Below are 13682 nucleotides of genomic sequence, written 5' to 3' on the forward strand. Positions count from 1 at the left end.
GTTATCTTACAATCCTGTGAGGCAGGTATCATTATGCCCTTCTACAGATAAGAAAACTGAGGTAGGGAGATATGAAGCAGTTTACCCAAGATCACACTTGGAGGGTCACGTTTGTTTTTTGTTTGTTTTTAATTTTTTTTAACGTTTATTATTGAGAGACAGAGACAGAGCATGAGCAGGGGAGGGGCAGAGAGAGGGGGAGACACAGAATCCGAAGCAGGCTCCACGCTCCGAGCTGTCAGCACAGAGCCCGACGTGGGGCTCGAAATCACAAACTGCAAGATCATGACCTGAGCGGAAGTCAGACGCTCAACTGACTGAGCCACCCAGGCGCCCCTAGAGAGGGGCACGTTTGAATTCATGTCACCTGACTTGGAAGCCTTAACTAACACTAGACTATTCCTCCTCCTTCCCTTTTCTCAGCAAGTACAGTAGAACACAAAACTCCACAAATCCTAAGTAGGTGGTTTCCAACATATTTTATTCTCTTCATCCTTCCAGGGGAATGTGGACTCTATTTTATAGAAAATCTAAAGCCTACACGTTTTCTTTTCCTGGGCAGTGGCATAACGATTTGTGCGGTTTAGGGGCATGACGTGTTATGGGAAGTGATCAAGGGAGAGTCTGGAAGCAGACTGAACACATCTCGTTGTGGTCCTAGACCACAGCAATCTTTCTCCTCTAACTAGCCAGGGCCCGGTGTGCCAGCTTCTGCTCACACATACTTGGCAAAGCCAGTCAGGACCCAGGGAGCTAACCGTGGGGATCTGAGTATGAGAACCAACTGATTTAAGACTTTGAAGTAAAAATCCAGATGCTTGATGATGAGGATCCAAGATGGCGACAGGAAGTTAAGTTTGGGGATATGATAATAGTACTAAGAGCTAGGGGCACCTGGGTGGCTCAGTCAGTTAAGCATCCGACTCTTGATTTTGGATCAGGTCATGATCTCACAGTTTGTGAGATTGAGACCCGTGCTGGGCTCCCCATTGACAGCACAGGGTCTACTTGGGATTCCCTTTCTCCCTCTCTCTCGCGCGCGTGCACACACACACGTGCTCTCTGTCTCTCTCAAAATAAATAAATAAACTAAAATAGTACTAATAGCTAACACTAATAGTACTTAGTTTACCCTAAGCCCTTTACCTCATGAATGAGTAATAGAAAGGTGGAAAAGTTAGACTGAAGGCAGGGTAACAAAGCACAATAGCCTAGGTTGGTCATCTCCAAACCATTTGACTCTACACTCCATTGGAAATGTCTGAGCGCATAGTCCTACATGTGCTTATATTTATTTACATATATAACTGGCATGCATTATAAAAGCAGAAGCGTGGAAGAGATAAAAATATTAATACTTTCACCACTCACCCAGAAGACAGTTTTATGTGCACCCTGGAGTACAGGCCCCCACAGGAGAACTCAGGCAAAGACATCACTGAGGAAAACACATCGGATCCGAAATGGCTTTAGAATTCGTGAGTCTGCACTCGAGAGGGATTTCAAACGTAAGCAAGGGACTGGGTCGTCGACTGCATGTAGGGTTTAAGGAAAGAGAAAATCTGGGGCTCCTTGGTGGCTCAGTTGACGAAGCATCCAACTTCGGCTCAGGTCATGATCTTACTACAGTTTGTGAGTTCGAGCCCCACGTCGAGCTCTGGGCCTCCGTGAGGCAATTTTTCTCAGGGCCCATTTCCTATCCTCTGTCTTCCTCTCGCTCTGACCCTACCCCACTCATGCTCGCTCTCTCAAAAATGAATAAACATTTTTTTTTTTTAAAAAAAGAGGAATCTGAACAGTGATATGAATGACCGAGGAGAAACAATACGGGCAGCGGTGAAGGCTTCCAGAGATGTTGACTTTGGTACTGAAGATGTTGAGTTTAATGTGCCTGTGTGGGACATCTTGGTGGAAATGACTGGTAGTCATTTGGAAATACAGTTATCAGGAGGTTAGTCTGATACTGTGTTGATTATCAGTTATAAGTGAATGGTACTAATTATATATCGAATTATTTTTAATATACACATATATAGCAGCTTTATTTGGTGAAGTACAGTACGATTCACTTGTATTTTATTGTGTCTTTAGGTCCTATATAGTTAATACCATTTGCTGCTTACCTGTGTGCATGTTTATTTACACAACAGTAGAGCCTTTACAATTTGGCAAATTGAGCACTTCCTCCCTCCCTTTCCCACCATATGTATTATGAATCTTCATCCAAAATATGCCCCATGGTTACTTTGTCTGTTTATGTAGAATCACAACGATAGAGGCCAGCTCTTGAAGCAATGAACAATATTGCGGGATACAAAATAATTGCTGTTACTCTTACGAAGTAACCACAAAAGAGGGGAAGGGAGAGGAAGAAGAAAGAGGAGGAAGGGAAAGAGGAGGAGAATAATTTATGTAAAACACTTCTAAACAATAATTTTAAGGTTAAAATAGTAAGGAGTCAAGGCAGTCTGAGAAGATGTATGCTGTTTGGCAAGATAAAATAAGCAGGAAAAATTAGGCAGGAAGAAATAAAGGTTAAACAATAAAACAGGCCCAGGAATGAGGTTAGGACAAAAGGTATATGGGGACACCCACACACTTGTGAGAGGTAGACCACACGTGTTGCTCCAAGCCCTGCTCCAGCCACCTCAAAGAGGAAATCAGGGCTGGTTACGAGTCCCAAAGACCACAGACACAAAAACTAGTTGCTCAGGAGAAGTTAAACTATATAAGGCACTTACATTAGGGCTGGCTCAAGGTAAGTAGGTCTGCAGGAAAGCTGCTTTGGCGTCCCTTCAAGCAAATAGCCTTTCAAATATTTCTTCCACATATATTTACAGAGGAGCTGCTTAAAGAGGTTTAAAAGGGGGTGGGAAGGGTTGCTGACAGGGTTCAGCTTCTCATCCAGTATCCTAGGCTATTTGTCTCCAGTCCTAAAATGCCATGCCCCACCCAGCAAACAGAAGCTCTCCAGCAAAATCCAGCCAAGATGCTCAGAGGGAAGTTCATGGAGCACATTGATCATGCTCCTTGAAATTCTTAGCACCTCCCCACGTGGCTTCTCAAAATCTTCCCTTCAATCGTGTACAGTACTCCTCCTAAAAGTTTTGGTAACTAGATTGTTGTCCTCATCCCATTCCCTGTCCGGTGATCCTTGCGGCACAATATTAGCTCGCTGTGCTAGGCATCACCCCAGACGAGCCAGCCCTTCCACCAGCCCTGATTGCAAGTGGAGAGCAATGTCTCCCGTGGGTTCTCCTAAAGACGTCCGAAGGTCACATATGACACAATGTTCTCAGTCACATAGACAGAGCAATAACAGGACTATTCTTTCCACGCTCTTCAAGAAGGCACATATCATCACAATTAGTACACTTCAAGAAAAGCATTTCTACCAAAATAAGGGGGGATAAGGAAATATAATGAGGTGAGAAAATTTTAAGTTAGTTAAATGAGCAGAATGTTTGGGTGGCTCAGTGGAATAAGTGTCCAACTCATGGTTTCGGACCAGGTCATGATCTGATGGTTCATGGGTTGAAGCCCTGCATTGGGCTCTGTGCTGACGGCATGGAGTCTGCTTAGGATTTTCTCTCTCTCTCTCTCTCTTTCTCTCTCTCTCTCTCGCTGCTCCTCCCTTGCTCATGCTCTCTCTTTCTCTCTCAAAATAAATAAAATAACCTTTAAAAAATAAATAAATTCGTTAAATGGGAAACACTGACTTTCAGAAGAATTTCTTGGGGCAAAAAAAAAAAAAAAAAAAAAGAAAGAAAGAAAGAAAGAAAAGAAAACAAAGGACTCCAAAGACAGGAATTTTGTCGTCATAATTTTTAGGCAGTTTATGCAAGTGGTACAAATATAAAAGTTTAATAAGCATACTGAATAAATGTCCTCCATATGGCTCAACATAAAAAAAAAAATAGAAACAATATACAGGAAACTGACATCATAAAACAAAGTATTCAGGTGTTCAGTAAGACTTTTTAAAATTCAAATATAAAACTCCAATTGTAAATTGATTTTGCACCTATTTATTGGTTTATTGTTAATAAGAATATAGAGATTACAAATGAAAAATAATTTTTATTAAGCTTTGGCATTGCAGGCCTTTTTCTTTTTTCTTTTATGTTTATTTATTTTTGAGAGAGAGAGAGAGACAGAGCATGAGCAGGGGAGGGGCAGAGAAAGGGTGGGGACACAGAATCTGAAACAGGCTCCAGGCTCTGAGCTGTCAGCACAGAGCCCAATGTGGGGCACAAACCCACAAACCGCGAGATCATGACCTGAGCTGAAGTCAGTTGCTTAACCGAATGAGCCACCTAGGCGCCCCTGGCATTGCAGACCTTTTTCTAAATAACGCATTTCCCTTCCTAACCATGCTTGGCTGGCACAACTTTTGAAATGTCCTGGCATTTCTTGAAAGTCCAGACCAAGAGAAAGCCACTCTGAGATGATAACTAATCCATGAAATTCATAAGAGGGCCATTGAAAGTTGACTCACCACAAAGTAAATATCAGCTTCTTGCTCCAGTGAACATGACACTGAGCATAGCCTTGATACTGGGTCTGGGGCCATAGGTGGGAGAGAAGAGCAGGAGGAGAGCAGAGAGCCTTGGTCAACAATAATCCAAGAGGAGACTAGCTACATAATTAAAGGGGCCCAGAGCAACATAAAAATGCGGGACCCCTTGTTCAAAAAGCATTAAGTGGGCACCTGGGTGGCTCAGTTGGTTAAGCGTCCAACTCTTGATTTTGGCTCAGGCTAGGCGTAGGGCCTGCTTGGGATTCTTTCTTTCTCCCTCTGCCCCTCCCATGCTTGTTCTCTCTTTCTCTCTCTCTCTCAAAATAAATAAATTTTTCAAAAAAGCATTAAGAATATCAACATGGTGACCTCAGGGCATTAAGCCTGGGGTCTTTCTCCATGCAGAGCCTGTACAGCTGCACCGTTCACACATTCATGCAGCTGGCCCTGTGGAGGAGCAAGTTCCTAGGTCCATGGACAAGGATGTTTAGAGAAAATGCAAAACATCTGCCTGTCCTCAGGCACTGGCCAGATAAGCTCTTCTGTGCCTGTCCCACTCTCAACTTCAGAACCCAAGCCTTGAGAATGGAAGATTCATTCGCCATGGAACCAGTTAAGTCAGGGACCATGTACTGAATTGTTCCTGTGTTAATACTGCAGACACAAAAATGGGGAAGAAAGTATGGGGCAAATTAAGAGGACAAAATTTATTGCTTTATATGTCAATCTAGTGAAGTTCTTTGAACCTCAGTTCCTGCTTAAGAAAGAATTTGTAGCTTTCAATTAAAGGTCACAAGGGAAAGATATTTTTCAGAATTTTATGAACAATTTTTTTAACCAAAAAGATAATTTTGGGGTTTTCCAACTTATAACTGCTGTTCTTTATTAGAAGACAGAAAGGCAGAAACCTTGCTGGAATTGGGATCTAAAGCTTTGTTTTAGAAATGAAGTTCATCTCCACCCATGGAAGCTTGATTCAATGAAGAGCCTTATGACACTCTCCAGAAACCCCAAAGACAAATGTCCTGCAAAGCCCAAATTAGTCTTGCCTCACTTTAAGGAAACACCCAAAGCTAATTTGTAATTATTTTTTACTTTGTAAAGATGAATATTTGCTCTGTGTTTGCATTTAAGCCCTAAAGTCTCTGGGAAGGAGCAGAAGCAAAGCCAATCGTGGGCCCCTAATCCATGTTGATTAATGGATTATTGGGCACCGTGTTGATTAATGGATTATTGGCTTGTGTCACAAGAGCTAAACTCCAAGTGTCCTACTGGAGTTTTAAAGCCACTCTGCTTTCCAGTCATTTGGATATTTTGCCCTGGCCTCTTTATTTGGATTACTTACTACCTTGTTTCTAAACCCAACCCAGACCGAGAAGGCAGCAGAAAACCAAGCCAAGATGAGCCGTAAGGTTGTGGCCATCCTGGGTCCACATTTCAGCCACCCTTGAAATGACCATGTGAACACAGGTTATCCCATGACAACTTGTCTCAACATAAGTGGCTACACATTTACCGAAGGAAGTTCCTACAGCAGCTGTACCTTTAGAAGAAAAAACAAATGACCTTTGAAACAAACCATCAGGTTGAAATTGAAGCAAGTTGTAGCTTCCTAGCCTTATCCAGCGTCCACATCTACATGTGTGCCAGTTCAAGATGACACTCTGGAGGTGCGTTGTGGAGACTTATAACGGAACAATAGGAGAACCAATTAGGTGGCTTTCTGGTGACGAACCTTAGCCAGATACAGAAGTGGCATTCCAAAGTCTTTAGAGAAGCTTTCTGTGGAACTTTTGGTTCACAGCATCTCTGGGAGGGGGTTATTAGTTCGAAGGAGAAACTGAGGCTAGGGTTTGCTGAAGATCACAAGCAATTGATTATTGCTAACGATAACCTCAGTGTGGAGATTCCAAAATTGTTCCTGAAGAACACCAATTGCCTGGGATGTTAACATGATTTACGTAGAAACAAGATGCTGGGGCCAAATAATCTAAGCAATGAAGAGTTACACCACATTAGGGAGTTGTCTTTAGAGCAGCGCTGCTCAGAGCCTTTACTACACTAGATGCATTGTGCATCTCCAGGAGGGGGCTAATCTCCAGCATTCCCCAAACTAACTTGATCAAAGAACTTTTTTTCCCTAAGGCATCTCCCGGGGAATAAAATTTTACACAGCACACTTTGGGGCACACAGTCCTAGAACAGATCAAAGTCTCTGAAGTTGAGTCTTTACTACACAGTTTTTTTCTTCAGAATTTTTAATGTGATTCTGTTTGAAGCTAATTCAAGGAAAACTAAAACTTATGACTTACAACACAAAGAACTTCCAGTTTAACTTGTAAATCAGTTGGTTTTATATAATTTGTTTCTTTTTCCCCTACATATTCCAGAATAAGCTGATGTTATATTCTAGCTTTAAACATTAAAGGAGTATTAGGAGGGGTGCCTGAGTGGCTCAGTCGATTAAGCATCCAACTTTGACTCAGGTCACAATGTTGCAGTTGATGGGTTCGAGTCCCACATTGGGCTCTGTGCTGGCAGCCCAGAGCCTGGAGCCTGCTTCGGATTCTGTGCCTCCCTCTCTCTCTGCTCCTCCCCCGCTCGCACTCTGTCTCTCAAAAATAAATAAACATTAAAAAAATTTAAAGGAGGGGGTGCCTGGGTGGCTCAGTCGGTTGAGCGTCTGACTTCAGTTCAGGTCATGATCTCTTGGTTTGTGAGTTCGAGCCTCATGTCAGGCTCTGTGCTGACAGCTCAGAGCCTGGAGCCTGCTTCGGATTCTGTGTCTCCCTCTCTCTGTCCCTTGCCCACTCATACTCTGTCTCTCTCACTCTCTTTGTCAAAAATAAATAAACACTAAAAAAATTTTTTTAAATAAATAAAATTTAAAGAAGTATTAGAAAACACTTTAATTATTGTAAGTACTTTAAAAGTTTAGATAGACGTTTACAGCTTTCGGAATTAATTCATCAACAAAGGATAAATGGATCATTATAACGAATTAATTTTCTAGGTATTTAAGTAGCATCTGACATTTAGGGAGCTGGTGTGAACTGCCTAGCTAAAGCACTTCTCTAAGTGAGTTACCTTCAGATGGTGTCTGTAGTGATTTATAAATTCTTGATCTCCACATTGCTTCTTAAATATTGCTCAGCTTTAAATCAGAGGTAGAGATGGCAGGCAGAGAACAAAAGGTTACCGGCTAAAGACTAACAGGGAGCATGATGCATCAGAAGAACAGCAGACTGGAATGAAGAGACCCAAGCTTCAACTCTGCCCCTCTATAGCTGGTGGTTCTTACCCAAGATCGCTAAGATGTTGGTCTTGAGCTCGATGCTGCCCTCCTCATCCCCCTCTCTAGGCCTTTTCTTTCTTCCTAACAGTTGGCTCCCAAGCCCAAAGTGCTTTGAATGCATCAGGCATTCTGAGAAAGTGATGGAAAACCTACCATCGCCTCCATTTTGCTGCCAAATCAGTGCTGTTCTTGGGTGCCCATGCTCTTAAATGTGGATCTCTTCTAACAGTAATTAGTCATTTCTGGTGGCAGGAGAGGACTTTACATTAGTGCCAGGGCTTTTCTAGGGTAATTTAAAAAAATACCTAATTTCAGCATTTATAGAGCTTTCTCGTCAAATAATAGCAGTAGCAGTAGAAACTAGGTAACGCTTATATATCCTTTGCTATGTGCCAGGCTTTGTTCAAAGTTCTTTATGTACATTAATTTAAATAAGCTGGAGTCAGTTTATACCAGCTCATGAGAGAATGTTAATTGTTAAATTTTTGGAAATTTATGAACAGTTTAACAACTGTTAAACACAGCCAGTATTAAATAAATTAATAATTTTTAAAAACAAGGTTGGGGCGCCTGGGTGGCTCAGTCGGTTGGGCGGCCGACTTCGGCTCAGGTCATGATCTCGCGGTCCGTGAGTTCGAGCCCCGCGTCGGGCTCTGTGCTGACAGCTCAGAGCCTGGAGCCTGTTTCGGATTCTGTGTCTCCCTCTCTCTGACCCTCCCCCATTCATGCTCTGTCTCTCTCTGTCTCAAAAATAAATAAACATTAAAAAAAAATTAAAAAAAAAAAAACAAGGTTAACAAATGCTCAAAATGAATCTCTCCCTAATTATCTCATTATTATCTACATTCCTGAGGTTATTTCTATGTAGTGCATCTGTGTTAAAGGAAATGTTATGTCATGGTGAGCTGCTGTGCATCTCTTCCCAACTCCATATTCAGTGATGCTACTTTGGTGGCTTCTAATTGTCCATGGAGGGAGTATTTACCCCACAGAGATTGGCAAATACTACAAATCAAGAGAGCTGGCTGTTAAACCTTTACTTTAATCCTTACCAAAAAAAAATTTATTTTTTCTTTTTTTAAATATTCATTTTCATGAGAGACAGAGACAGAATGTGAGTGGGGAAGGGGCAGAGAGAGAAGGAGACACAGAATCCAAAGCAGGCTCCAGGCTCCGAGCTGTAAGCACGGAGCCCAACACAGAGCTCGAACCCACAAACCGTGAGATCATGACCTGAGCCAAAGTCAGACACTTAACCAATTGAGTCACTCAGGTACCCCATAATCTTTACAAAAATTTTATGAGGTTTGTACAATTATTATTTCCATTATTTAGATAAGGGATCCAATGCACAAGATGTTAAGTGACATGTCCAGAGTCACACAGCTAGTTAGTGCAATCCAGTACTTGAACACAGGCAACCTGGTTCCAGAATCTTCTACTCTTTATGACTATAGTCAGTAACATTGCTTTGGGTACCACACAAAATATAGTGTATACAAAAATGGTTGATATGTAATTTCTTCCCAAGTGGAAAGAAGCTCATGCCCACAATACAGTAAGAGTAGTCAAACAGAGGTCCTAGAACTTCAGTGGTTGAAAATGAATGACTGAATAAATCAATGAATGCACTTCATTCATAAGAAAGGTTTACTCCAAAGGAATTGGAAACCTTTCTGTCTTGTGGACCTGGGACTGTTTATAACCTCCAGATAAGCTGTGTTTCAGCTTCTACTCTTGCTCCATTCAGCTATCATTTGAAGAGTCATGACTTTTAAAAGAAGGAGAAGAAGAAGAAGAAGAAGAAGAAGAAGAAGAAGAAGAAGAAAGAGGAGGAGGAGGAGGAGGAAGAGGAGGGGGGGAAGGAGAAGAAGGAGAAGAGGAAAGATAAATACCCAATAATCATTTGAAAGGTAAATGAAATTTAAAACAAAATGGGATATCACTTTTCAGCCATTCCGACACAGTACAAGGGTTAGAAAAAATGTGAAGCCACAGGAATGACCATCTGCTCATAGTGGGAATATACAATGATACAACCAAGTAGGAAAGGAGTTTCACATTATCTTGAAGAGTTGGACATACACATCCTCTAAGATCCAGCAATTCCATACCCTAGAGAGACTTTGCATATAATGCCTCAGGAATCATGAACAAGGATGTTTGTAGCAGTGTTGTTTATAATACCAGAGAGTTAGAAACAACCCAACTGCCCACTGACAGGACACTGGATAAATAAATGGTGGTATATCCACACAAAGGAACACTATTCAGCAGTAAAAACAAATGACCTCCGGCTGCAGAAATCGTACATTGGTGAATTTGAAACACAATGTTAAAGTACAGAAAACTATACACAGTAAGATTTCATTTTCAAAAGAGACAAAATTAAATAATACGCCATTTGGGGGCGCATAAAAAAAACAGTGGTTTCTTTGTGAAGATGCTGAGCAATAGGATTGGGAGGCACTCATTAGGGTTTCAAAAGCATCCAGGGAAGGGGCACCTGGGTGGCTCAGTTGTTTGGGCATCTGACTTTGGCTCAGGTCATGATCTCACAGTTTGTGAGTTCGAGCCCTGTGTCGGGCTCTGTGCTGACAGTTCAGAGCCTGGAGCCTGCTACAGATTCTGTGTCTCCCTCTCTCTCTGCCCCTCCCCCCATCATTCTCATTCTATCTCTCTCTCTCTCTCTCTCTCAAAAATAAATAAATATTAAATCAAAAAATTCAGGGGTGTCTGGGTGGCTCAGTCGGTTAAGCGACAAACTCTTGATTTCTGCTTGGGTCATGGTCTCACAGTTCGTGAGATGGAGTCAGTCTCCACACTGGGTGAGGAGCCTGCTTGGAATTCTCTCTCCCCCCTCTCCCTTTGGCCCTCTCCTGCTTGCTCGCTCTCTTGCTCTCAAAAAAAAAAAAAAAAAAGAATCCATGAGGTACTATTTCTTAGGCTGGGTGGTAGGTTCAAGACTATTTATTTTATTTCTCTAAATATATTGTGTTGCTATGCACAAATTATTCCTAGTATGAATGAAAATAGATCCTAATGTTCACAACAGAAAAATCAATAAGGTATGTGATCAGGTGATCCTCAAAGGAAGAGATGTCAATGACTAATAAACCAATTTTTAAATCATCAAATTTACTAGTAATCAAATAGTTGCAAAACTTTTACTGTAAATTTTTTAAATGAACAGCATTTTTCATCAGTCAGATTGGCAAAGATATTTTTAAATAATACTTAATGCATATGTTAATGCAATGAGATGGACAGTTAAACTCTGCTTCTAAAAGCGTAATCAGGAGAACTTTTCTAAAAAGTCACTTAAGGGTACATCTCAAGGCTTAAAATTTGCTTCCTTGACTCAGTATCAGAAAATTATAAGAGATTCAGTCAAAGATTTAGATTCAATATAGCCCCAAATGCAAAACATTTGCCCATTCATTTGACAAATATTTATGGAGAACCTACTATGTGCCAAGCACTGTTTGGGGCAATACTCTAGTGCACAAAATTGACAAAAATCTTTACCCTCTTGGAATTTACATTATAGTGGAAAAAATAGGTAATAGACAGTAAACTTAGTAAATAGCTAAAGTAAAATAGTACATGAGAGAATAGATGGTGTGGAAAAAAGAAAAAGAAGAAGCAAGATGAGGGGGATCACAAGTGGCTGGGAGCAAGTTGAAGAGGAACAGGTTGCTTCACTAAGAAAATGACAATTGAGCAAAGTTTTAAAGGAGGTGAGATATCTAGACAGTGGGTCCGTGGGCATTCCTGGCAGAGGGAACAGCTGGTCCAAAGATGCAGGGACACAAGCCTGTCTGGCAATTAGAGAATCAATAGGGGGTCCAGTGTGTCTGGAGAAGCCTGAGCAGGGGGAGGAGTAGGAGATGAAGCCAAAAACCAGAGAGAAAAGAGTTTGGGGCAGTTATGAAGGGCTTCAAAGGACTTAACTCTTAGCAAAATAGGGTGCCTTTGCTGGGTTTGGAGCAGAGAGGCACAAGGTGACATATTTTTAAAGGATCCAAATGTTCAAACAATAAGGAAATAATGAAATAAGTTACAGCAAATTTTATGCTTGTTTCTAGTAGGAGCTCCGAAAATATTTAGAGGACAAATAAATATAATAGAATATTATACAACCATTAAAATTACAAATTCAGAAGCACCTGGGTGGCCCAGTCTGCTAAGCATTCGATTCTTGATCTCAGCTCAGGTCTTGATTTCAAGGTCATGAGTACACGCCCTGTGTTGGGCTCCACGCTGGGCATGGAGCCTACTTCAAAAAATAAATAAAATAAAATAAAATAAAATAAAATAAAATAAAATAAAATAAAATAACAACTTTAAAGAATATCAGTGACCTGGAAAAATGCTTATCATGAATGTTAAATGAAAAAAATTTGATTAAAAAGCTGCATGCAAGTTATGGCTCCAATTTTGGAGATAGATGGATAGATAGGTGATACATAATAGAAACAAAAGTAGATAAAATCTATAAGGAAATACCATCAATTATGAAATGGTTTTAAGTCATTGGTGAAACTATAGATGTTTTTATAGTATTTGTATTGTCATATATTTCTGAATTTTCTGTAATAAAACATATTACTTTTATAATCAGAACAAAAAAATAAACGCAATCTTTAAAAAGTCTACTGTAACCACATGGTATTCCTTATGACTTCTATGGGGAATGTCTGGAAATATGTCCATCGATCAAAATTATGAGATTCGTTCTGGGTTCACGGGAAAATAGAAGGTGTTTGATATTCATCAGCTGAATTTAGCAGCAGGCAGCCTGCAGTTCATCAATGTGGCTGTCACCAGTAGTTCAATAAATCCATTGGAATCACTACAGAAGAATTTCTAATGGGATCATGGAAACAATTTGGCTGGTAAAAAACAAATGATTAAAAAGTCATTACATTATCTACCAGGCAGGAGAAGAATTGCCTAATTTAACCGCGAAAGTCACTACAAAAGACCAAAATAATTACAGTGTAAGTGGATACCCAAAATAAGGGATCATTTAATTTTAATGATACCTTGAGAGAAAATTATGGGTGCAGGGTGAGTTCCCCAGAATCACGTAAAACAGCTCATTAGCACCCTTATTGGACTCAATTGACTGCTCGTTTGGATCTGAGGCACCCGAGTCCCCCCTGAGAGCTCCTTCTTGTTAATTTCATTTTGGTGTCTTGGTCTGATGTCTTCAAATGCCTGCATCTCACTTAAGGCATGCTGGAGGACAGGTTTCCCATGAGATGCATCTCCTTTTAAGTTCCTACAAGGCTCAATTTGTAGCAGGATTTCATCCTTCTGTAGCCAAGAACATGTTGAACCGTCAGAATAATGTGGCAATTTGGTCTATGAGGCATATGGAGTGATGAACAAGAAAAGAGTCCTTAAGGGAACCAAAAGTGAAACATTTGTCAAGCTTCTGGAAAGTTGTTTTCCCTCCCTAAAAGGAAAGGGTCCATGTCCCCTATTTCCTGCGGAGCTGGAGCACACCCTTGTACAAATGAAATCTTCAAAGTATCTTACCTAGCAAAGGTGGCTGCAGAATTAACTTGTTGCTCATTTATTTACTCAGATGCTAAGTTTAAAGGTATGAATATGCCCTGCATTAAGAAGTGAATCTTTCAGAGGGAAAGAGGATAATTTGTTAACTTTCTGTGGGACAGAGGGTGTTGTGGGGACACAACAAAGAGGCCTGAGCTAGGGAGGGGAGAGGTGGTTAAGTTTCCTTCTACAAGAAATGCCTCAAGTTAACGCCAAACAAGTTAGGTGGATAAGAGGACGATGGGATGATTCTTATGATGTCTGACCCAAGATACTCTGAAAATAAGTCCAATACTGCTGGTT

This window comes from Panthera pardus, unplaced genomic scaffold (genome assembly GCF_024362965.1).
Source record: "Panthera pardus isolate Hobbes unplaced genomic scaffold, ASM2436296v1 HiC_scaffold_6, whole genome shotgun sequence".
NCBI classification, from domain to species: Eukaryota; Metazoa; Chordata; class Mammalia; order Carnivora; family Felidae; genus Panthera; species Panthera pardus.